At 43.9% G+C, this 24,031-nt stretch overlaps 2 protein-coding genes across 4 annotated transcripts in view; one reads left to right on the top strand and one right to left on the bottom strand.

Moving 5' to 3' along the window:
* Positions 1-24,031, bottom strand: part of LOC137536527 (GRIN2-like protein) — a 310,455-nt gene that overhangs the window by 8,804 nt on the left and 277,620 nt on the right. The window lies entirely within an intron of this gene.
* LOC137536528 (synaptotagmin-15-like) overlaps positions 6,214-24,031 on the top strand; it is a 373,040-nt gene continuing 355,222 nt past the window's right edge. The window contains exon 1 of the mRNA XM_068258745.1: positions 6,214-6,260. The gene's annotated coding sequence lies outside the window, so the exon portion shown is untranslated. The remainder of the gene's footprint in view (positions 6,261-24,031) is intronic.

Here is a 24,031-nt window from a genome sequence, read left to right as displayed (position 1 = left end):
TTATGCTGGAAAGGAACTTCTAGCCATGGGCTATATTAGGCTTTGGGCCTATCAGAAAACCATAACAAGAGCAATTTCCACAAAGCCTTGCCATAGCAGTTGCTGTATATGCTTAGTGGAAAATCCAACAGGAGTGTTTTCTAGCTTCAGCTTTCAACTGTGGCTATGTTGGAGAAACCATCCCTATTTGGCACCAATTCTCTTGTTTTCTCTGTCATCCCTTAGATCTTTAGTGTAGATCAATACAAATAAATGCTCCATTTATCTTTTAGGATCATCAAGAGGAACTCCAGTAAAAATAATGTAATAAAAAAAGTGTTTCATTTTTACAATAATTATGTATAAATGATTTAGTCAGTGTTTGCCCATTGTAAAATCTTTTAAATCCCTGATTTACATTCTGACATTTATTACATGGTGACATTTTTACTGTTGGCAGGTGATGTAGCTGCTGCATGCTTTTTTGGCAGTTGGAAACAGCTGCAAACAGCTATTTCCCACAATTCAGCAAGGTTCACAGACAGGAAACGGCCAGGAGTATGTACTCAGAGTTTCTTGTGGGAGGGGTTTCACCACAATATCAGTTATACAGCACCCTCTGATGGTCTGTTTGTGAAAAGGAATAGATTTCTCATGTAAAAGGGGGATATCAGCTACTGATTGGGATAAAGTTCAATTCTTGGTCGGAGTTTCTCTTTAAAATGCAGGGGTTGCAGAGGTAGCGACTGCATCGGGGCCCTTGGGCCAGAGAGGCCCTTCATCAACCAAAGTATTAGCTGTTTATTGGTCCTGTAGTGTTAATAATCACTTCTATACATGCTTTGCATAGTGGTAATCATTAACAAACTGCTCCCCATCCCCTTCTTGCACCTCTGACACTGTGGATGACCTTGGCAGGTTTTGTTGCGCCGTATCAAGTGTATAGACTGCTTGGGGGCCCCCATGTAAAACTCGCACTGGGGCCCATAACTCCATAGCTACGCCACTGAAAATGCAGTATACTATTATCCTTTTTTTCAATCAACCTTATTTGAGATTAAAAATCAAAATGCTGAACAAACATCCATTCAAGAATTTTAAACATGGCAAACCAAAGGAATACTGCAACAGTAGCAACAGACAGACAGGATGCACATTATGTCTATGCACATTCAGAAAACAAGACATTAAAATGATGTCTCTATGCATATGTCATAGCGTTGGTGCTCAAGAGAAAATTAAAAACACTCAGCAATCAACTACTTGGTGTAAAGGCTTAAAAAAAAAAAAAAACTTCACGATTTAGTCAAAGTCAAAGCATGTGTTGGTCAGATAAACATGCCAGGCTCAGAATGAGTGAAGAGCTCACCAGTACTTTATATACTCATGTATAAACCGTCCTGTGTATTAGACAACCCCCCAACTTTTACCCCTGAAACATCCAAATAATGTGTGACCCATGGATAATCCGACCCCCACCCCAATGTCTCCCACTAGTCTACTCCCTGTATGTGGTGCAGAGTGCCTCCCCCTGTATGTGGTGCGGTGTGTGGTGCATGTGATGCAAAGTGAAGCGTGCTTGCAAAATGCAAGTATATGGTTATGCAGTCCATATATATGTATGTATGCTGAGTGTGTGTATATGATTATGCAGTGTATGTATAGCAGTGTGCATGTATATGATTATGCAGTGTATGTATAGCAGAGTGCATGTATATGATCGTGCAGTGTATGTATAGCAGATTGTATATATATATATATATATATATATATATATATATACACACACATATATATATATATATATATATATATATATATATATATATATATACACACACATATAAATATATATGATTATGCAGTCTATGTATAGCAGAGTGTATGTGGTGCAGAGTGTTGTGAAGTGCACATAGTCTCCCTTGCAGCTCTGTACCTGCTAAAGGTCCATGCTTCAGTGTCTTGTGGTTTGTGGGCAGCTATCTTCCCATCTCCCTTTCAGCTTTGTACTCGCCACTGACATCTAGTACAGTACTGCAAGGTAAACAGGAAGTGGCTAACTGGACAGCACCTTAGAGGTTTAATAAATTTAGTAAGACGTTAGCACTTAGCACTTTATAATGTCCATCAGAGCACCTTTGCACTATAAAGCACTTTATAATTTATTTAGGAGGGGAGTGCGTTGAACACAAGGTGAGACAGATTCCAAAATGCGAGGAGAGCACTAGTACTAATCAAATTATTAAGAGGAAAATAAGAAGGCACAAATGAGAGTGTAATTGTAAAAAATCACCACAAGATGGAGCACTAAATAGCTTTAGCAGTATATGACACAGAATGATACAGATGAACACAGAGGAAGCATAGTACCAATCACAAGAGGGTGTACCCAGGAGTGTATTAAGAATTATGAATAGAGGATATGCATATTGTGTCAAAAGAAATATATGGAGCAAAGGTGATATATGTGGCTAATAGCAGACAGGTTTTAATATGTTTTAGAATGATGCATGTGACTATGTAAACAATGCCCATCCGCAAACAGTGAGCAGTGCCCTCCAATCAGTAGGCGGCAGGCACTATGTATAGAGACGTCAGACGTCAGGAGGCGGAGCCCCTGATGAGTCTGGCGTGAGGACGAAACGCGCGTAGGGCGGAGCTAAGCGTCTGACGTCGAGAGGACAGCGCACAGACCGGCCGGTCGAGTAAGAGGCGCACGCAAGTGACCCCTGCGACTGAAGGAGGAGGCGGCGGTAACGGGAGAACGTGAGTGAGGCTGACACACACCCGGAAGCAAGGCGGATGGGCATTGGCAGCCAACTGTAACTGATATGCGCAGAGTACTTCTGAGTGCGTAAGTGAGATTTTGTATTGCGCACAGAGGCATTGTCAACAGTGTTACGCTATATGCGGTTTTTTTCTCTTTTTATGTTTTATGAGTGATTTTAGCGAAGAAAATAAACCAAAGTCCTGATAAGAGGCTTTTTCTTGTATACTACTGAGGATCGTGTTGTTGTTTGGAATAACAGAAAGCGCTGTCTCCACCTAATAAAGAGGTGGGATACATCTGGTGAGCAGTGTGGCATGGAGTGTGGTGGATTGGCACTTGTCACAGGTGTAAATACAGAGACACGTTTGTCAGTGATTTAACCGTACTGCTGCTTGAACTATATTACCCTATGTAGAGATTTTTTTCTCTGTAGGAACAAGTGTGTATGATACCTGTAAAAACCCACCCAATAGCTGAGGTGGAGAAAATCTGGAACAAGTCTTTCAGTTATGCGCAAGATCCACCTGACAACTGAGGTGGAGAGAATCTGGTGAGCATATACTAACAAGGGGTGAGGGAGATAGATGTGATTCAGCACCCGGGGAGCACAAAGCACAAGTGACCTGTAGGTGGTGGAATAGTGTGAATAACAGAACTGAACAATATTACCCTATGCGGAGTCTTTCTTTATGATTACAGGAGTGGAGAGCGCGGCAGTGTAACTGAACCTTGTTACTCATGGTGTATTAACCAATTCATGGTTGTAGTACAGTATATCTACACCGTTAAAAACGTAATCTTAGCCTCAGGGGGCGTAGATATACGTACTCTGCTGCGATCACCACTAGGCATGCTCCTGCTCGCTCGTGCGCATTCTGCCACGCTCGTTCTCGTTGCCGCCCGTTAGTAGGGAGATCATTGATCTAGGTACCTGTGTCAATGATCACCGGCATCAATGAGATGCCTGCAGTCATTGTAACAAAACAGTAACACAGCCACGCATTACTTCCTGTACTGTACTAACAGTACACACAGGAAGAAAAAAAGTGCAACGATAGCTTGTGGCCAAATAGTAAAATTACACATACACACATTTATTTTAATAAAAACACATAAATGAATGATTACATTTAACCCCTTACCTCCCCCACTCTCACCTCCCCCATCCCGTCAGCCTGGAAGTCATCTTAGTCTTTGGCGATGCAGGGTTTTTTTAAAAAAGTTGACGTTGCGGCACACACGCATGTAAGCATAGTTTTACAATACGCCTCCGTGCACTTCCGCATACCCCACGTGCTTGCGGTCACTTCCTGCTTGGCTGGTGGCCAGACAGGAAACACCACATACTAATGCTGTATTCCCTGGAGGCCTGTTTTTGATAATGTGGTGCAGAAAGCATGATGCACCGCACCCCTGATGCCGGTTGGTAATGTGAAACCGGCCTGTGTGGTGAAGTGGTTAAAACGTAAATATCTATAACAATAACAAATAAATTATAAACATTGGACTAGAATGTAAAATAGTAAAGTTCATCATCATCCAGTATAAGAAGGTGTGATCAAATGGCTCCCCACTCCAAATACCACAGCGCTAAACCTTTTATGCACCTACAATAGAAGTAAAATAAATAAGAAAATATACTGCCACAAGGTTAACCATCACTATGTAATGCATATTCAGCAGTTATAAATCGTTCATAGGTTGATAAAGCCATCATCACATAACTGAAAATGGCATTAATGCTTATTCAACTACAACTCTTTAGACATATGTAATAAACACCAGCTGTAAATGCCAGATATGCGTTTCATGGTTCAGTCAGAGGATGACATGCAGTAAAAACTAAAAAGACAAACAGAATGATAGATAATAATATGCCAAAAGGTGGTAAAATTAAGAGATCACAGAGCAAAAATGCGTACATGTTCAAAGATTTTCATAACTAAGACAATTGCTTGTGACTGTCTCAGGTGAAATTCTATCATTAGTACAGGCGTCTGATAAGGTAATTCAGCGATACACACTGGATCAATTTACGGGATTACTAGAACTGAGAACTGACATGAAGGCCCCTTTTACACTTAATCAGTTGCTCTCAGTTATAGCTGAAAGAAAACTGATTTCCAAAGTAATGCCCATGTTTTCCTCTGGCACAGTTCTCACTTAACACATCTTAAATGAAATATTTTCCCCAATGCACTGCTATGGAAAAACCGCGTACCAACGTGTACTAACGCATACTAAAGCGTACTAACTCATACCAACGCATTAAGTGTAAAAGGGCAAGACTGTTCAGTGCCTCATGTTAACTTACTGCTCTTTGTCTCCCTTCTCCTCTTTGTAGATCTAGTTGAGCAGAATTTATGTACAGTGATCATTCCTAAAACTTTCACCCAGAACGATCAACTTCGATCATTGTGGATGACACTAAGGGCCCTTTTCCACTAGCTGCGATCCGCTTTAAAAAGCAGATCGAAAACATTTTGCCGATTGCTAGTGCACCATGATTTACATGTAAATCGTGATGCACATTTCCATTACCATGGTTCAATTTTTTCCAAATTGCAATCATCGGGCGGCACAATTATTGGTTCAGTCCCGTTTCAACCTGACGGTTCACATCACAATTGCAGCAAGTCGAAAAAGAAGCTTTTGCAATCGCAAGCGCAATTGAGATTGCACTTGTAAGTGGAAAAGGGCCCTTACTTAGAATCTGTGTGTGTGAACCTTTTCTTCTATACAACTGCAGATCCACAGGCAGCAAAATACATAGCTTGTGCTATTTATGTACAAATAACTTAGCGTTTCTATATCTGAGGTGTAGTTGGAAACCACATTAAAATGATACATCCCATCTGCTCTATAGGATTATGGAATTAAGTCACACAAATTCTTACACACGGAACTGCCATAGAACGTAATGCTAGAAAGGTCTTGATGTATTGCAAAGCTGGTTTCCGTAAGCTGGTCATCTGTATCTTGCATATATAAATGTACCAGATTATCTGTTACAAAAGGGAAACGCATGCAGTACATTTTATTTCCCTCTTAGCACCACAAAGATTAAATGGAGGCAGATGTTTTGCTTTTGCATCATGAACACAATTTAGTGAGTCCTCATTTACTTTAACTATTGTCTTAAAATACGTCATAGCTGCAGAGAACACAGCCTACCCTTATAACACCTCTAATTTGCATTCTAGCACTGAGCCTGTGCATAAAGCTCATTTGTTGTGGATAACCCAGACACTGGAAACTCCCTGACCTGCAATCATGTAAACCAACCACCAGGTTCGAAATACACATTGATGAACATTTTTTAAATGGCAAGCTTGTAAAAGTGCCTGTATGCTTTGAGACATTCTTCTGCAAATTAAATTACAGCTACCGCATTTGCCAAACATTGATGCCTTTGCATGCTGCCTGATCATAATTTTGATCAATTTCTTGCAGATATCGATGGACATTGCCGATCGGACAAGTCTTTTTTGGTGGTCGATCGGGGGCTGAGGTGCGGTGTGTGTGTGTGGGGGGGGAGGTTTGCAGGATGTTTGCAGAGGAGTCAATCTCTGGTCATGTGTGTTCCCATGTTATTGCTGCTCTCTATGCAGAGTATTAATGCAGCAAAGCACTCATGCCCCATTCACACCTAAAAAACGCAAACACATGCGTTTGTGTGTGCTGGTTTTTTTCCCTCCCGGAAAAGTGATTTTGTGAGCGTTTTTCCTATACCTTTCATTATAGCAAAACCACCTCAAAAATGGCACAGGCACCACTTTTCTGAGCGGAAACAAACCGCTCAGCTGTGAACTCTCTCATAGGGAATCATTGCCCTAGCATTTTGTTGGGGGCGATTTTAAAAATCGCCTGCGCTTGAAAAAAGGCAGAAAATACCCCTAGTGTGAACGGACCCTCACAGTGACAGAGGCAGGAGTGTTCTTGCCTCTCTGCTGTCATTTCCTGGTGCCATTAGTAATCAGGCAGCGGTGTACATAACCACCTACACTGCCAGGTCACAGGGTCACTGGGAGGTGATGGCAGCACAGAAGGAGGAGCGTCCCAGCTGCAGCAGTGAGTGTCAAAAGTGCATTGCTTCATTAATACTCTGCATACAGTCTGGGAAAGAGCAGGATTAGCAGGGGGGACATGTCTGAAAAAAAATCTGCCAGTATATGGGGCAATACGGTGGCGCAGTGGAGAGCACTCTTGCCTTGCAGTTCTGGGTCCCCAGTTTATATCCCAGCTAGGGCAGGGCCACCATCAGAATTTTCTGGGCCCTAAACTAGGCAAACCTACTGCTCCTTCCCCCCACCAACTGGGAAATTTGGGCACCAGAAATTGCCGCTAGTGAAATACCTGTAAATTACTGATAGCTTACTACAGTTAAACCTAACCCCCAATTCTCACAAAGAGCCCTTTCTGAACCGATGGCTCACCCCCCCCCCCCCCCAGTGATGCCTAACTTGAACCACCCCCTCCGATGTCTAATCCTAACCAACACCCCACCCAGTGAAGGCACAACCGACGCCTAACCTTAAAGGAGAACTGTAGTGAGAGGTATATGGAGGCTGCCATATTTATTTCCTTTTAAGCAATACCAGTTGCCTGGCTATTCAGCTAATCCTCTGCCTCTAATACTTTCAGCCATAGGCCCTGAACAAGCATGCAGCAGATCAGATGTTTCTGACAAATTTAGACAGATATGACAAGATTAGCTGCATGCTTGTTTCTGGTGTGATTCAGACACTTCTTTAGGCAAATAGACCATCAAGGCTGCCAGGCAACTGGTATTGCTTAAAAGGAAATAAATATGGCAGCCTCCATATCCCTCTCACTACAGTTCTCCTTTAAAGAGAACCTGAACTGAAAATAAAAAGTCAAAATAAACATACACAGGTCATCCTTACCTCCTGTGTAGTCTACTACTTAATCTCACTCTTCTCTCCTGCATCCCATTTGTCCACTGTGATCAATGGAATTCTCTGTCCTCCATTTTAAAAATGGCCATTACCCCATAACTGCTTCCTGGTCAGCACACTGTAAAACTGTAATATCACCCACATGAGCCATAGGGAAACATGGACATTACTTTGCACATTTAGCTGTAACTGACAGCTGCTGATATATAGCTGACAGCAACTGGTAAATTTCAGTTCTGACAAAATATTGTCAGAACTGGAAGGGATCACAGTAGGAAGAAAATGGTGGGCCTCTGAGGAACTGACGGTGAGGTTAGTATGTTATATTCATTTGCATCTACGTCATATGTGTATTTTAAATAATTTTACTCAGTTCAGGTTCCCTTTAAAGAGGAACTCCAGTGAAAATAATGTAATAAAAAAGTGCTTCATTTTTACAATAATTATGTATAAATGATTTAGTCAGTGTTTGTCCATTGTAAAATCTTTTAAATCCCTGATTTACATTCTGACATTTATCACATGGTGGCATTTTCATTGCTGGCAGGTGTTGTGGCTGCTGCTTGCTTTTTTTGGCAGTTGGAAACAGCTGTAAAACAGTTTCCCATTCCCACAATGCAACAAGGTTCACAGACAGGAAACTGCCAGGACCATGGCCCTCAGAGTTTCTTGTGGGAGGGGTTTCACCACAATATCAGCCATACAGAGCCCCCTGATGATCTGTTTGTGAAAAGGAATAGATTTCTCATGTAAAAAGCGGTATCAGCTACTGATTAGGATGAAGTTCAATTCTTGGTCACGGTTTCTCTTTAAGGACATGCAAGCTGGGGGGGGGGGGGGGGGATTAGATTTGCTAACCTAGGGCTTCTTCCAGCCTCTAGCAGTTGATCTTGTCCCTTGCTGTAGTTTCGCTGCCCTCCAGGGTGCTGCTATCCCCTCTGAAAGATTCTTGACCACAACTGTGGTCGTGGACTCTGCAATTGCGCATTTGCATGCCTCTTTTGATTGTGCTCCCATAGCTGGAAGCTATTCACAAAGACTTAAACTACACAAGTGAAGAATGCAAGCACGCAGACTCACCCTTCCCTCTCCCGCAGTATAGTAGTCAGATGTGACTCCTTACCTCCCTCTCCCCTAGTATATTAGTCAGAAGAACCCTTCTCCCTCTCCCCTAGTAAAGTAGTCAGAAGAACCCCCCTCCCTCTCCCCCAGTATAGTAGTCTGTTGTGCCACCCTCCCTCCCTCTCTCCTAGTATAATAGTCAGAAATGCCCCTTCCCTCTCCCCCAGCATAGTAGTCAGACGTGCCACCCTCCCTCCCTCTCTCCCAGTATAATAGTCAGATTGTCAGACGTGCCCCCCTCCCTCTCGTCCAGTTTAGTAGTCAGATATGCCTCGCTCCCTCTGCCCTAGTATAGTAGTCAGAATTGCCACCCTCCCTCCCTCTCCCCCAGTATAGTAGTCAGACGTGCCCCCTCCCTCTCGTCCAGTTTAGTAGTAAGATGTGCCCCCCTCCCTCCCTCTCTCCCAGTATAGTAGTCAGATGTGCCACCCTCCCTTCCTCTCTCCCAGTATAATAGTCAGATGTGCCACCCTCCCTCCCTCTCCCCCAGTATAGTAGTCAGATGTGCCACCCTCCCTCCCTCCCAGTATAATTGTCAGATGTGCCACCCTCCCTCCCTCTCCCCCAGTATAGTAGTCAGATGTGCCACCCTCCCTCTCCCCCAGTATAGTAGTCAGATGTGACACCCTCTCTCCCTCCCTCTCCCCAAGTATAGTAGTCAGATGTGCCACCCTCCCTCCCTCTCTCTCAGTATAATTGTCAGATGTGCCACCCTCCCTCCCTCTCCCCAAGTATAGTAGTCAGATGTGCCACCCTCCCTCCCTCTCCCCCAGTATAGTAGTCAGATGTGCCCCCCTCCCTCCCTCTCTCCCAGTATAATAGTCAGATGTGCCACCCTCCCTCCCTCTCCCCCAGTATAGTAGTCAGATGTGCCTCCCTCCCTCCCTCTCCCCCAGTATAGTAGTCAGATGTGCCACCCTCCCTCCCTCTCCCTCAGTATAGTAGTCAGATGTGCCACCCTCCCTCCCTCTCCCCCAGTATAGTAGTCAGATGTGCCACCCTCCCTCCCTCTCCCCAGTATAGTAGTCAGATGTGCCACCCTCCCTCCCTCTCCCCAAATATAATAGTCAGATGTGCCACCCTCCCTCCCTCTCCCCCAGTATAGTAGTCAGATGTGACGCCCTCCCTCCCTCTCCCTCAGTATAGTAGTCAGATGTGCCACCCTCCCTCCCTCTCCCCAAGTATAGTAGTCAGATGTGCCACCCTCCCTCCCTCTCCCCCAGTATAGTAGTCAGATGTGCCACCCTCCCTCCCTCTCCCCAAGTATAGTAGTCAGATGGGAGAACACTGAAGGGAAATGGCAAGCTTTTAAACTTATTCTCAATCAATATTGTAGTATGTATATCCCATATGGAAACAAAATGTCTAGGAATAAAAAAAATGCCTCTATGGGTGGATAGAAAGGTTAGGGATAAAATGAAGAGGAAAAAGAATGCCTATAAGGTCCTAAAACAGGAGGGGAACGAGGCTGCACTAAGCAATTATAAGGAGTGCAATAAAAATTGTAAAAAATAAATTAGGTTGGCAAAGATCGAAGCTGAAAATCAAATCGCTAGGGATATCAAATCTAACCCAAAAAAGTTTTACAAGTACATCAACTCTAAAAAAAGAAAGGTTGACTGTATAGGACTCCTAAAGGATGAGGGTGGGAACTCAATGGTGGATGACCAAGGTAAGGCAGAGTTATTAAATGCTTTCTTTGCTTCTGTCTTCACAAAGGAAACAGCACTGTTGCAAATTACAGAGGCAGAAGAGTCTCAATCTTCTAACTGTAATATTAAATACTTAACGCAGGAAGAAGTGAAGGCAAGACTAAATAAATTAAAAATAGACAAGGCACCTGGCCCGGATGGCATGCATCCTCGGGTCCTAAGGGAATTAAGTTCAGTTATAGATAAACCACTTTATCTTATCTTTTGTGACTCTCTTTCAACTGGCAGAGTCCCAGTGGACAGGCGTACAGCCCACGTTTTCCCATTATTTAAGAAGGGCAAAAAATCTGATCCAGGAAATTATAGACTTGTAAGCTTAACATCAGCTGTATGCAAACTATTTGAGGGGTTACTAAGAGATACTATACATGACTTCATAGTAGAAAATAATCTTATTTCTCAGCATCAACATGGGTTTACTAAAGACAGGTCCTGTTTGACTAACATGCTCAGCTTTTATGAGGTAGTGAATGCTAATATGGATATTGGGAATGCTGTAGATGTGATATACTTGGACTTTGCAAAGGCCTTCGACACTGTTCCCCACAAAAGTCTGGTGTTAAAGTTGAGGATGCAAGGACTGGGGAAGAGTCTGTGTGCATGGATGGGGAACTGGCTAATGGACAGAAAACAAAGAGTTGTGGTCAATGGATCGTACTCAAAATGGGAGACTGTTAGCAGTGGGGTCCCACAGGGGTCTGTACTGGGTCCAGTGCTATTCAATTTATTTATTAATGACCTAGTAGATGCAGTAGTGAGCAATGTTGCTATTTTTGCAGATGATACAAAGTTGTGCAGAATCATCAACTCTAAGGAAGATAGTGTCATATTGCAACAGGATCTGGATAGGATGGCTATATGGGCACATCAGAATCAGAATCAGAATCACTTTATTTCGCCAAGTACAGCAAAGCTGTAATCGGAATTAGTTGTGGTTCACATGGCATAGGCAGGAGTATAAGACAATTTACAATGCGTACAATTTAAAATGCAGAATCAGTTCATATCATCCATTTCACTGCTGTGCAAAATACAGCCCAGTAAATAATAATAATAATGATATTAGTAATAATAATAATAGGGGTGCAGGTAGTGGCCCCGAGTCTATCTGGATAGGCCAGGCAGGCAACAGCGGGGACCGGTTTGATCGATCCAGCTAGAGCGCAATGGTATGCGAGCCCGTCAGGGGGAGGTTGGAGTTCAGTAACCGGACAGCTTGAGGGAAGAAGGTATTCTTCCGCCTAGTGGTTTTGGATGGTATGGTCCTGTAGCGACGGCCCAGCGGGAGGAGCTTGAAGTAGTGGCTGCCTGGGTGAGAGGGGTCACGGGAGATCATGGTGGCCCTTTTCCTCATCCTGGCGGAGTGGAGGAGATCGAGACGTGGAAGAGGAGATCCGATGATCTTCTCCGCGTCCGTTATGACTCTCTGAAGTTTGTGTTTGTCGCTGGCCGTTGCGCCCGCGTACCAGACAATGACTGAGGAGCAGAGGATGGACTCAATGGTGGAAGTGTAGAAGCTGGTCAGCAGCTCCTTGGGCATGCCAAATCTCTTCAGTTGGCGCAGGAAGAACAGCCTCTGCTGAGATTTCTTCTGGATTTTGGTGGTGTTTAGCTCCCACTTCAGCTTGTTAGTAAGAGTTGTGCCGAGGAACCGAACAGATGTCACCTTAGAGACTTCTGTACCCCCAATGAGGACAGGTGGGAGGGGGGTAGGGTTTCGCCTGAAATCTACCACTAGTTCAACAGTCTTTGCTGCGTTGAGGACAAGGTTATTGTCTATGCACCAGTTGCATATTCTCTCGACTTCGCTGCGGTACTCCTGCTCCCCGTTTTTACCAATAAGGCCGATGATAGTGGTGTCGTCTGCAAATTTGATGACTTTCACAGAGTCAGCGGATGAGATGCAGTTATTGGTATAGAGGGAGAACAGTAGAGGTGACAGAACGCAGCCTTGTGAAGCCCCCGTGTTGGTGGTTCGAACCCTGGAGAGGTGGTTGCCAAGCTTCACCTGTTGTGTTCTGTTAGTCAGGAAGTCATTGATCCATGCGCGAAGAGTAGGGTCAACTCCGAGCTGCGACAGGTTGGCGAGCAGGATGTCTGGGCAGATCGTGTTGAACGCTGAGCTAAAATCCAGGAACAGGATCCGAGCGTAGGAGGCAGGGCTGTCTAGATGCTCAGTGATGTAAGCCACGCTGGCATTGATGGCATCCTCCACGGATCTGTTTGCCCTATAAGCAAATTGGAGTGGGTCTAAAAGGGCGTCCGTGGACTTCTTCAGATGGGCAAGAACCAACCGCTCGAGGAGTTTCATGATGTTCGAGGTAAGGGCCACTGGTCGGAAGTTATTGTGCTCGGTACTGCCAGGTTTTTTTGGGACTGGTAAAATTATAGACTTCTTAAAGCAGGAGGGGACTATACCATCCGTTAAGGACTGCTTAAATAAGGAGGTGAGCACAGGGGCGAGCTGATCGGCGCAGGATCTCAGACAGGTAGACGACACTCCATCTGGGCCGGAGGATTTCCTGGGGTTCAACTTATGTAGGTGCCGGAGTACCTCTGATTCCAGAACAGTGACAGGAGCCAGGGCGGCGAGTTCACCCGATGCTGTTTGGCCCGCGGGTTGGTTGGGATGATGCTCAAATCTGCAGTAGAACTCGTTGAGCTCCTCCGCCAGTTGAAGGCTCGGGGTCGCCATTTGGGGTACCGGTTTGAAGTTCGTGGCTGCTCTCAGACCCTTCCATACCTCCCGTGTGTTTGATGACTGAAGGCAGAGCCTCAGTCTGTCGGCGTAGGCCCGCTTTGCAGATCACAGTTCTTTTTTCAGGGCATACCTGGCTTCTCTGAATTCTTCTGAGGAGCCAGACCTGTGCGCCTCCTCTTTGCGTTTCCGAAGTCGGCGAAGCCTGTCGTTGAACCAGGGTTTGTTATTGGGGTAGACTCTGAATGGCAGATGAAATTCAATGTTGAAGAATGTAAAGTCATGCATTTTGGTCGTACCAATGGTCTAGCACCATACAAAATAAATGGGATACAGTTGGGGACATAAAACTTGGAGAAGGACTTAGGAGTATTCCTCGACAACAAGTTAAATAACCGTACTCAATGCCAAGCCGCTGCAGCTAAAGCTAACAAAATTTTGGGATGCACTTCAGAGACAAAAAACAAAAGACCGAGAGCCCAAATGGTGTGGTATTTCAAGGTAATATAGACACAATTTAATCGAAACAGATTTATACTCACAAACATGGGTTGCCCCTAGGCAACCACTCCATATGCAGGTGGGGAGAATTAGAACCTGACCCCACTCAGGTGTAAGATGTCGCTCTCTGTAGAAGAAATTAGGAAAAATCCTTGCCACCACAGGTGGACTGCATTCTGATTAGGATAAGGACCAGAGGCGCCAAAAAGAGTAAAACAATACTACGTTTTAAAAAAACATGGGGGGAGACGTACTCACCACCCTTTCAACAGACCAAAAGCCAATGGAAACCACAATATTTGGTCAAAAATTCAACAATTTATTAGTACTCCCAGCCCCCAGGTGCTACGCGTTTCACAGGATTATCCCGCTTCCTCAGGCAATCAAACAGGAGCACAAGTCAGACAGACAATAGCACTGGAGATGCTCAGTACCACATAGTCACAAGCAAGGCTTGCTTGTGACTATGTGGTACTGAGCATCTCCAGTGCTATTGTCTGTCTGACTTGTGCTCCTGTTTGATTGCCTGAGGAAGCGGGATAATCCCGTGAAACGCGTAGCACCTGGGAGTACTAATAAATTGTTGAATTTTTGACCAAATATTGTGGTTTCCATTGGCTTTTGGTCTGTTGAAAGGGTGGTGAGTACGTCTCCCCCCAAGTTTTTTTAAAACGTAGTATTGTTTTACTCTTTTTGGCGCCTCTGGTCCTTATCCTAATCAAAATTTTGGGATGCATTGAAAGGGAAATAAAAACTCGAGATGCTAGCATAATATTGCCCCTGTTTAACTCTCTAGTAAGGCCACATCTGGAATATGGAATTCAGTTCTGGGCACCACATTACAAAAAAGATATTGCAGTTTTAGAGCAGGTGCAGAGACGAGCAACAAAATTGATACGTGGGATGGAAGGTCTCACTTACCAAGAAAGGTTAGATAAACTGGGTTTATTTAGTCTAGAGAAAAGACGCCTTAGAGGAGATCTAATTAACATGTATAAATACATCAGATGGCAATATAATTGCTTGGCGGATTAGCTTTTTGTCCCTAGGCCTTCTCAAAGGACTAGAGGATATGATCTGCGCATGGAGGAAAAACGGTTTAGCCATTTATTTAGGAAAGGCTTCTTTACAGTAAGAGTGATTAAGATGTGGAATGCATTGCCACAGGAAGTCGTTATGGCAAACTCTATACCCGCATTTAAAGGGGGCTTAGATGCTTTCCTTGCGTTGAAAGACATCCATGGCTACAATTACTAGGTAATGCCTAATGATGTTGATCCAGGGATTTTATCTGATTGCCATCTGGAGTCGGGAAGGAATTTTTCCCTTTTGGGGCTAATTGGACCATGCCTTGTAAGGGTTTTTTCGCCTTCCTCTGCATCAACAGGAATATGTGAGGGAGCAGGCTGGTGTTGTACTTTGTACTGGTTGAACTCGATGGACGTATGTCTTTTTTCAACCAAAATAACTATGTAACTATGTAACTATGTGCCACCCTCCCTCCCTCTCCCCAAGTATAGTAGTCAGATGTGCCACCCTCCCTCTCCCCCAGTATAGTAGTCAGATGTGCCACCCTCCCTCCCTCTCCCCCAGTATAGTAGTCAGATGTGCCACCCTCCCTCCCTCTCCCCAAGTATAGTAGTCAGATGTGCCACCCTCCCTCCCTCTCCCCCAGTATAATTGTCAGACCTAGCCCCATCTCTCCCTCTCGCCCAGTTTAGTAGTCAGATATGCCACCCTCCCTCCCTCTCTCCCAGTATAATTGTCAGACCTGGCCCCATCTCTCCCTCTCGCCCAGTTTAGTAGTCAGATATGCCACCCTCCCTCCCTCTCTCCCAGTATAGTAGTCAGATGTGCCACCCTCCCTCCTGTAATAAATCTTTGTTAGTTGCTATGGGCAACAACACTACACCTTCGTTCGGCATCATATCACAGGAAGTGTGATAACTCGACTCTCATCACAGCAACAGCATAGGAGATAGAACTTCTTAGATGCCATCAAAGTTTCAGGAGTTTATTCAGTAAACCGATATACAGATGTTTATCTCTACATGTTCGTTACACCTCAGCGAAGCAATTGGTCTGTAGTAAGTCCTCTTTGCGTTACAGGCTCTTGGTTCATTCCTTTTGAATGACAACCAGGCTTTCTCTTATGTTACATCTATACTACGTTGCACTTAGACCTATATACAGCATACAGTTAGATAAGATGACAAGACATCAGGGCCGTGCCGAGGCAGAGGCGAGAGAGGCTCCAGCCTCAGGGCGCAGTATAGAAGGGGGCACCCAACTCACTCAGCTATCATTCCCTTATTGTGTTTGAAGCAGAGAGAAATAAGAAAAGGGTATACATGGCAGTGACTGCAAGCCAGATAACTAGAGATTAAGGTGTTGGGGGGTTTAAAGAGTAACTGTCAGGCTGCAGAAGCTAATTTAAACCTCTATTCTCCTGTGTTAAACAGTTTAGAAGGAAGCCCAAAAGCCATTAGTGAAGATAAAAATCTCAGTTACCTTTGATGTGTGCTTATCAGCAAGTCTGTTATAGACCCATAAGGACGCAAGCCGCATACTAAACTGCAAAGCATTCTGGGGCCCTCCCCTCGGCTGCTAATGAGACGTTACAGAAGCTTGTAATCAGTCCAGCGTGTAGCACTGATAAATCTCGGGGCAGAGTACTCTGCAGGAGTCAGCTATTGTTCCTAGCCACATGGCTCATTAATATTCACTGCACACTGTGTTGTTCAAGTAGGAGCTTATCTGTGATCAGGAAGCAGGCAGGACATGACGACACATTTGACAGAAAAACATGGAGCCTGCCATGAGCTGTCAGGAGCATCTATCTCTGCATATACTATATACAAATTCTGTGAAATCCAAACGTGGACAGTGAAATGCATATGTAATGTAAGTACAGCCAATCTTTAGCTACTGATATATGTGTTTATTTTCTCTGAGACCTTATACCTAACAGCTCCTCTTTAAGGGCCCTGGGTCGCCTCTTAGTCTATTAGCAATCAGTGTGTGGCGGCTGGGGTGGGAGGGATGGAGGGGCGCACTTTTGTGTCTCAGCCTTGGGTGCTGGAGGACCTTGTCCCGCCTCTGCAAGACATTACAAAAAGAGTAGAAAGTGGAGTCTAAACAGTAAGTTGTCTTCCACTAAACATCCTGCAAGTGTCAATGGGCCACTACCCCTAGTGAGCAGAGGGCTACTTGGCTTGAAGTGACCTGAGATTGACTCACAAGTAATAATATAAAGAATAATGCGGATAATTCGTACAGGAAAATATAAATATACAACACGGGAGTCAAAACTGGCTCAAACTTCCTAATAAGTACTGAAAAGAGTGTCCCAAATCTCGACCAAAAGTGTGGCAGTAAGTGTGCAGGCAGCTGTATGTCTGGCTGCACACGCTGTGGGGTGTGGCTAGCCCTAGAACACTGGGTTGCAGTATACAGGTGTTTATGATAAATTACCAAGGTTGTGTAGAGCATAAAGGTGTCCAAACCTGCAGCAATGGAGGCAGGCAGGTAGCAACTTAGGCTGGCTGATATGCTTGATTCTGCCAGCCTGTTGTTTCAATAGCGGACAATCACCTTGCTCACACAAAAAAGTTACAATGCAGCTGAGGAGTTATATACAGGGTTTAGGGAGTGCTATACATATTATATACAGTGCTAACAGTGCTCTACATGTTTCATCTTAACAGATTTCGTCAGGAGCATAATAACGTGCAGAAAATGATAAACAAAAAACCCCACACCCACCAACAAAGTATCCCCCAGCAGCAAGATAGCTCAAGTCAGAGCTCTGCCAGCCTAAGTTTCTACCTGCCTGCCTCCATTGCTGCAGGTTTGGACACCTTTATGCTCTACACAACCTTGGTAATTTATCATAAACACCTGTATACTGCAACCCAGTGTTCTAGGGCTAGCCACACCCCACAGCGTGTGCAACCAGACATACAGCTGCCAGCACACTTACTGCCACATTTTTGAGTGTACTGTGGGGGGGATAGGCAAAGACACCCGCCTGGGCATACAGTCACAATATCAGTTGTTATTATTATTTTTATTGCATTTTTTAATAATCATTATGTAGTCTGTGCAGACACACAAATAAACAAGTGGTCGAGATTTGCGACACTCTTTTCAGTACTTTTAAGGAAATTTGAGCCAGTTTTGACTCCATTGTTGTATGTATTGACTCACAAGTAACAGACCGTGGAGAAGGAGCAGGGAAATGGAATTCAGGTTGCTGCTCAACTGGAGTCAGTACCATAGGCTAAAGTTTAGGCAAGCAGAATATTATTATCATGATTTGTAACTGTATTTTACTTGGTTCATTTATGTAATTAATTAAACAGAAATAACTGAGAGTTTGAAGCAAAATAATGTGTGGCAAATGCAGTTGTAGGTAGCAATTGTTGTTCAATGGCAATTGTAATGCTAAAAAGCAAATGATGATCGCATTAGATATTGATACACATATACAGAAGAAAATGGTGATAAATGTCGCAGTGAAAAGAGTACTTCTATGAAAATACAACATTAAAAGTTGTTTTATTGAGTGAAAAGTTGCAATGCAAGAGGGTTTTTATAACCTTTTAACGACCGCTCCACGCCAATTGGTGAGGAGGCGGCGGCAGACCCAGGGCCACCTGAAGCCAATCAACGTGCAGCCCTGGGGGCGTGGTTTGCAGGAGATCACACGAGCTGATGCGTGCACATCTCCGCTTGAATGACGGAGCTCCGCTCAGTTATCAGTCTCCCAACGGCAATCGCTGCTCGTAAATAGACGGCAAACCTGTTAGCCGGCTATTTACAATGTACATCGCTGCGATCTACGGCAGCCGTGTGACATGGCTGTCACCCTGGGACCCACAGGAGTGATCGGCTGTCATAGGCTGATGCCTATGACAGCTAAGCATGGTGATTTGCTGGTGGGGGGGAGGGAGGGCATGTTGGGAAAGTACAAATAAAAAAAAGTAAAATTTATTTTAAAAATAATGCAAAAAAATAAAAATAAAAAAAGGTTTACAATATTTTTGCCTGAAATTGTGGCAATCTTCAACATGTGTGTGTTAAATCGAACAATTTCTTTAAATCTTCTGAACAACCAAAATATTGGATCAGATTGGTCAGAAAAAAATTGTATCGTGCGTGGCCACTTAAAGACTATCTATGTGCAACATTTTTAATTATGCATGTTGGTCTTATATTGATTTGATCAAAGGATATGTTTTAATTCTATATCTACCATTTGATCCTTTGAAACCGCTATTGCTTTTAGGGAATACAATCCCATTTTTGTTCAGTCTTAAGCTGTAGAAGCTACATGGAGGTGCTCTAATGAAGTGACATAGTTGTGATTTGGCATATGCCCCCATGCATGGCCTCTGTGCCCATACATGTGCATTGGTGCAGTCACAAAAATCTTGCACACATGTCTAAAACTTTGTACACACCCCACATGCCTTTGTGCATCTCACAGTGGTCGAATTGCACTGTAGCATGTGAGCTGCCAGGATGCCATCTACCACCAAGTAAGCCAGGGAGTCTATGACAGTATGACTGTATAACAAGAACATGCGCTATGAAGCCTTACTAAAACATACAGCAATTAGGTTCTACTACATGAATGATAGGATGGGAAAAATGTAGGGAGTCCCTGTCCTATGGTTTCAAGCTTTGCACAAGTGACCTTACAAAAAGTCCATAGTCACTGTCATTTTCACAAATGTATTTTTCAATGTTCCCTAGGGTTTTGGAAATGAGATTTTAAGCTGCTTGAATAGACCAAGTTAGATGCTGTTATTGAAACAACCCACACTGGGCTGGAAATAACAGCGCCAAACTACAATCACATTGTGTAAGAATATTTTTATACACATATTAAAAACTAATCCCACATTCACTATTTACTGTGACAATTCTTTTTAATCTTCAATCTACTTATAAAACACAAAGTTAAAATTACAGGGCAAAAAGGCTTACAGTAAACACTGGATTATAAATGATTTGTTTTATAATCTTAGAAATAAAACAGAAAATTCTATCATTATTGTACTGGTAAATGTTGTGTATCCAATGGAGCTGCACAGCTCTGTAGAAAGGGTTGGGTGTGTGCTTCTCTCTTTGTATGCAAAGAATTGTGAACAATGTTGTTTACTAAACCACCTCTGCCTCAAATACACCTGGGTCCTTTAACGTGTACCTGAAACCAGAACAGTCTCAGGTACCATACTTCGGAGCAGTGCTTTTCAGCACTGCTAGATTTGGGCGCAGCCGGCGCCTCCATAGACTACAATAGGAATCACTCCTATTGCAGCGCTCAGTGAGTAACGTCGGCTCCGTCAGAAGACGGAGCTGAAGTTGCTTAAAAACATAATAATTCGGCCTCCAGCAATCGCTGGAAGCCGAATTATTTCATTCCCCCACTATCCATGTCGGCCTAGAGGGGGAATAGTAATTAACACGGCCCGGACTTGTGCAGAAGCAGGATCAGCCGTATACTGCTGTATCCTGCGCCCAAGTCTACCGGCGCCGAATTCAAATGTACTCACCATACTTACCTAGGGCAACCTTAATCCTCCTTGAGGCTGCTTGTCCCTTCTCATCTCCCAGGTGTCTCCTGTCACTGGCAATAGTGCCCAAAACCCTGGCCAGGCTTTCGGGCACTATTGCGGGTGACCAAAGCCACCTGGGGAGATGGCAAGGGACGAGCAGCCTCAAGGAGGCTTAAAGCCCTAGGTAAGTATGAAACCTGAGACGCTTCTCATCTCAGATTCTCTTTAAGCTACAAAGTACCAAAAGCACTTAAAGACTTTAAGTGATTTTGGTACTTTGTAGCTTTCAGTTTATCTGAATGCAAACTCAAAACATGATTGGATTCATTCCAGTATATAGATGAAACCATAAGGTACCGTCTGTACCAAATATTTACCATTCCATTTTTCTTGATGGGTAGGGAATGTGTTAATAAACTCTGAAGCAACAGGGCACAAACTGTGAGAAACCCAGAGCTCCAGGAGCTGGCCTCAGTAGATGGTTACAACTAACAAACACGATGTGCCCTGTTTGGTAGAACTATTAGAATTATAAAAATTGGTGTGAACTTACCTCCCTATAAAAAAGACAAACATGTAGATGAAACTTTATTAAAGCAATCCTGAAGCATAGTTAAATAAACAAATATGTGCTTGCGGGTAGTTGGAAGCCACTAGGTAGGATTGTCAGGGTGCTAACGTGGCCATGGATGAGTGTGGCTGTACTGTGCACGAAGTAGAATGAAGCGCTTGTGCACGGTGGGAAAAAGCCATGAACCAGCACTTGCACTCTACTGAGCCTGCATGGAACGTTCTTGTGTATGTGCAGTATGGCCACATTCATACACTGAAGAAACATACTGTATTCGACTGGCTGGGTAAGATGTTTAGAGGCATCCAAAGCTGAACCTCTAGGGTGTAAGAAGATACATGAAGCCTCTGGACTACACAGAGGCTTCCCACTAATGAGGTAACTATTTTTTCTTATACCACTCCAGAGTTGCTTTAACTCATTAGGCCATATACAATTCGCTTTTTCACCTGCGCTTTCTACTAGGTCAGTGATCTGCAAACTTGGCACTCCAGCTGTTAAAGGGAACCTTAACTGATCGGGGGGTAAAGAGTTTCACTTACCTGGGGCTATTACCAGCCCTCTGCAGCAGTCCTGTGCCCTCGGAGCCGCTCTGGAATCCTCCGGTCCCCCGCTGTCACTTAGTTTCGTTTTTGACGACTCACCAGGCCGGCCGCCATGCGTATTATTGGACGCATTCCCTATTGCAATTAGCGCTGTTGCGGACTGCATATCTACGCGTGCGGAATGTGGCAACGCGTATTTTTGTACGCGTTGCGGTCCGCAACCGCGCTAATTGCAGTAGGGAATGCGTCCAATAATACGCATGGCAGCTGGCAGACTGTTGAGTTGTCAAAAACGAAACTAAGTGACAGTGGGGGACCGGAGGATTTCAGAGTGGCTCCAAAGGCACAGGACTGCTGCAGGGGGCTGGTAATAGCCATAGGTAAGTGAAACTCTTTACCCCCCGATCAGTTAAGGTTCCCTTTAAGGAACTACAAGTCCCACAATGCATTGCAGGAGTCTGACAGCCAGTCATGATTCATAAAGGCAAATACATTGTGGGACTTGTAGTTCCTTAAAGTGGACCCAAATTAAAAATACAAGATTTCAGAAATAAAATCTATTTTCTAAATTATAATAATAAATAGCAGCCTTTTTTTCAGCTGCATGATGACAAATATAAAATATTTTACATTTATTGGAGGAACCCCTCCCTTCCTTTTAAATTGCCGGGATTTTTCCGGCAAACTGGTGGAGTAGATGGTGTCCAGCAATGGAGGAATTGCTAATGGCTGCCCCCAGTATAACCCTAGCTATGAAAAGAGAAGGGTGAAAAGGATGCACTGAAATGCTCATAGGCTTGAAGGAGTGTTTATTTATCTTTGAATGTGTCAGAGTGGTGCAACTAAATATTTTTAATTAAAAAAATGTTTGGTTTGGATCCGCTTTAACAGCTGGAGAGCCAAGTTTGCAGATCACTGTCCTAGGTGATATTTTGAAAACTTGTCATACAATATCTTTTAAACTATCAGCGAGCAAACAAAATATTTAAAATAATCTTGACAGTTTTTCACCTACTTTTTGGTATTTTTCCTATTGCAAATTGGTAAAAGTTATTTTAAATCGAAGATGAAAAATTATCTGCTAGGTGAAAAGTGAATTGCATATGGCCCATTATCTCAGAATGCATATCTTGGGTTAAATCTGTTTGGTGTGTGCAATCTACATACCGGCAAACTATTATGAGTAGTTCAGCAGCGGAGTGGTTTTTAGAAAAAAAATGTTTTGTATTTATGGTTTAAAGGGGGAGGTGGCAGAAAAAGAGAGCATCACGTCTATGATTAAAAGGGGCTGGTACCCACTTTTGTGTATGCATAGAGACTGCACTGGCCACATTTATCAAAGGCTGGGCCTACCTACTCATACATAATCATACAATTTCATACCTTGCCCTAACAAAGACTATAATAGCCTGGAGCAGCATGTAGGCTGGAGTAAATTAATACAATTAAAGCTATAGATGTGCTATAAAGCAGCACTGCTGGATGCATGCTTTTCATTCAAGAGAATAAAGAATGACCGGCTTTGCACATTGACCTTAAGTGACTTATTATTAACTTGCTCTTTGGACGTGTGCTGGAGGTGATGACCTACACTGGCCTGTTATTTTAAGAAAGCATTAAAAGCATTATGTAATCTATTTGTGAAGCAAGTTGGGTGATTCGGAAGATCGTTGTCTGAGGCACTCTTTATTTCTATGCAATACAGCATGGCCGGAGCTTTAGCTTACAAGATAGCAGGCTGCAAAGGGCTCAATAAACTTCCCTCTGTGGGTAAGTGGGTGAGCAAATGCACAAACAAGGCAGCCTGGATTATTTATTAGATTAAATTCTGGCTATTTGATTAGCTGATGTGAAGTAAATTACTTTAAAATTACTTGTTCAAGAGCCCAGACACTGACCACTGCCTGCATCCAGGGCTGTCATTGCTATATAGACTTTTATCTTTAAAGAGACCCCGAGGTGTGTTTAAAGAATGTTCTCTGCATACAGAGGCTGGATCTGCCTATACAGCCCAGCCTCTGTTGCTATCCCAAACCCCACTAAGGTCCCCCTGCACTCTGCAATCCCTCATTAATCACAGCCATGCTGTGAGGCTGTGTTTACATCTGTAGTGTCAGTCTCAGCTGCTCCCCCGCCTCCTGCATAGCTCCGGTCCCTGCCCCCGTCCCTTCTCTCCAATCAGCAGGGAGGGAAGGGATGCAGGCAGGGACTGGAGTTCTGCAGGAGGCGGGGAGAGCAGCAGACTGACACTATAGAGATAAACACAGCCAGCTCTGACAAGCTGTTTGTCAGCAGCGTGGCTGTGATTTATGAGGGATTGCAGAGTGCAGGGGGACCTTAGGGGGGTTTGGGATAGCAACAGAGGCTGGGCTGTATAGGCAGATCCAGCCTCTGTATGCAGATAATATTCTTCAAACCCACCTCGGGTTCTCTTTAAAAAAAAAAAAAAAAACTCTTTTCCAACCTTCATGCAATCTTAATACTGATTTAGGCTTTGTTCACACTTGCTTTAAAAACATATCCGTGAAATACGTTTTTAAAACGACTTGAAAACGCAGGAAGTGGATCCTATGCAACACAAGATGGAACGTAGAGTCTGGACTTTGCACTCTTTCTTGGACTGGACGGGAAAAAGTGCCCAATAAAAG

The sequence above is a fragment of the Hyperolius riggenbachi genome, chromosome 10 (assembly GCF_040937935.1).
Source record: "Hyperolius riggenbachi isolate aHypRig1 chromosome 10, aHypRig1.pri, whole genome shotgun sequence".
In the NCBI taxonomy this organism is placed as follows: Eukaryota; Metazoa; Chordata; class Amphibia; order Anura; family Hyperoliidae; genus Hyperolius; species Hyperolius riggenbachi.
This window is presented reverse-complemented; position numbering and strand designations above follow the sequence as displayed.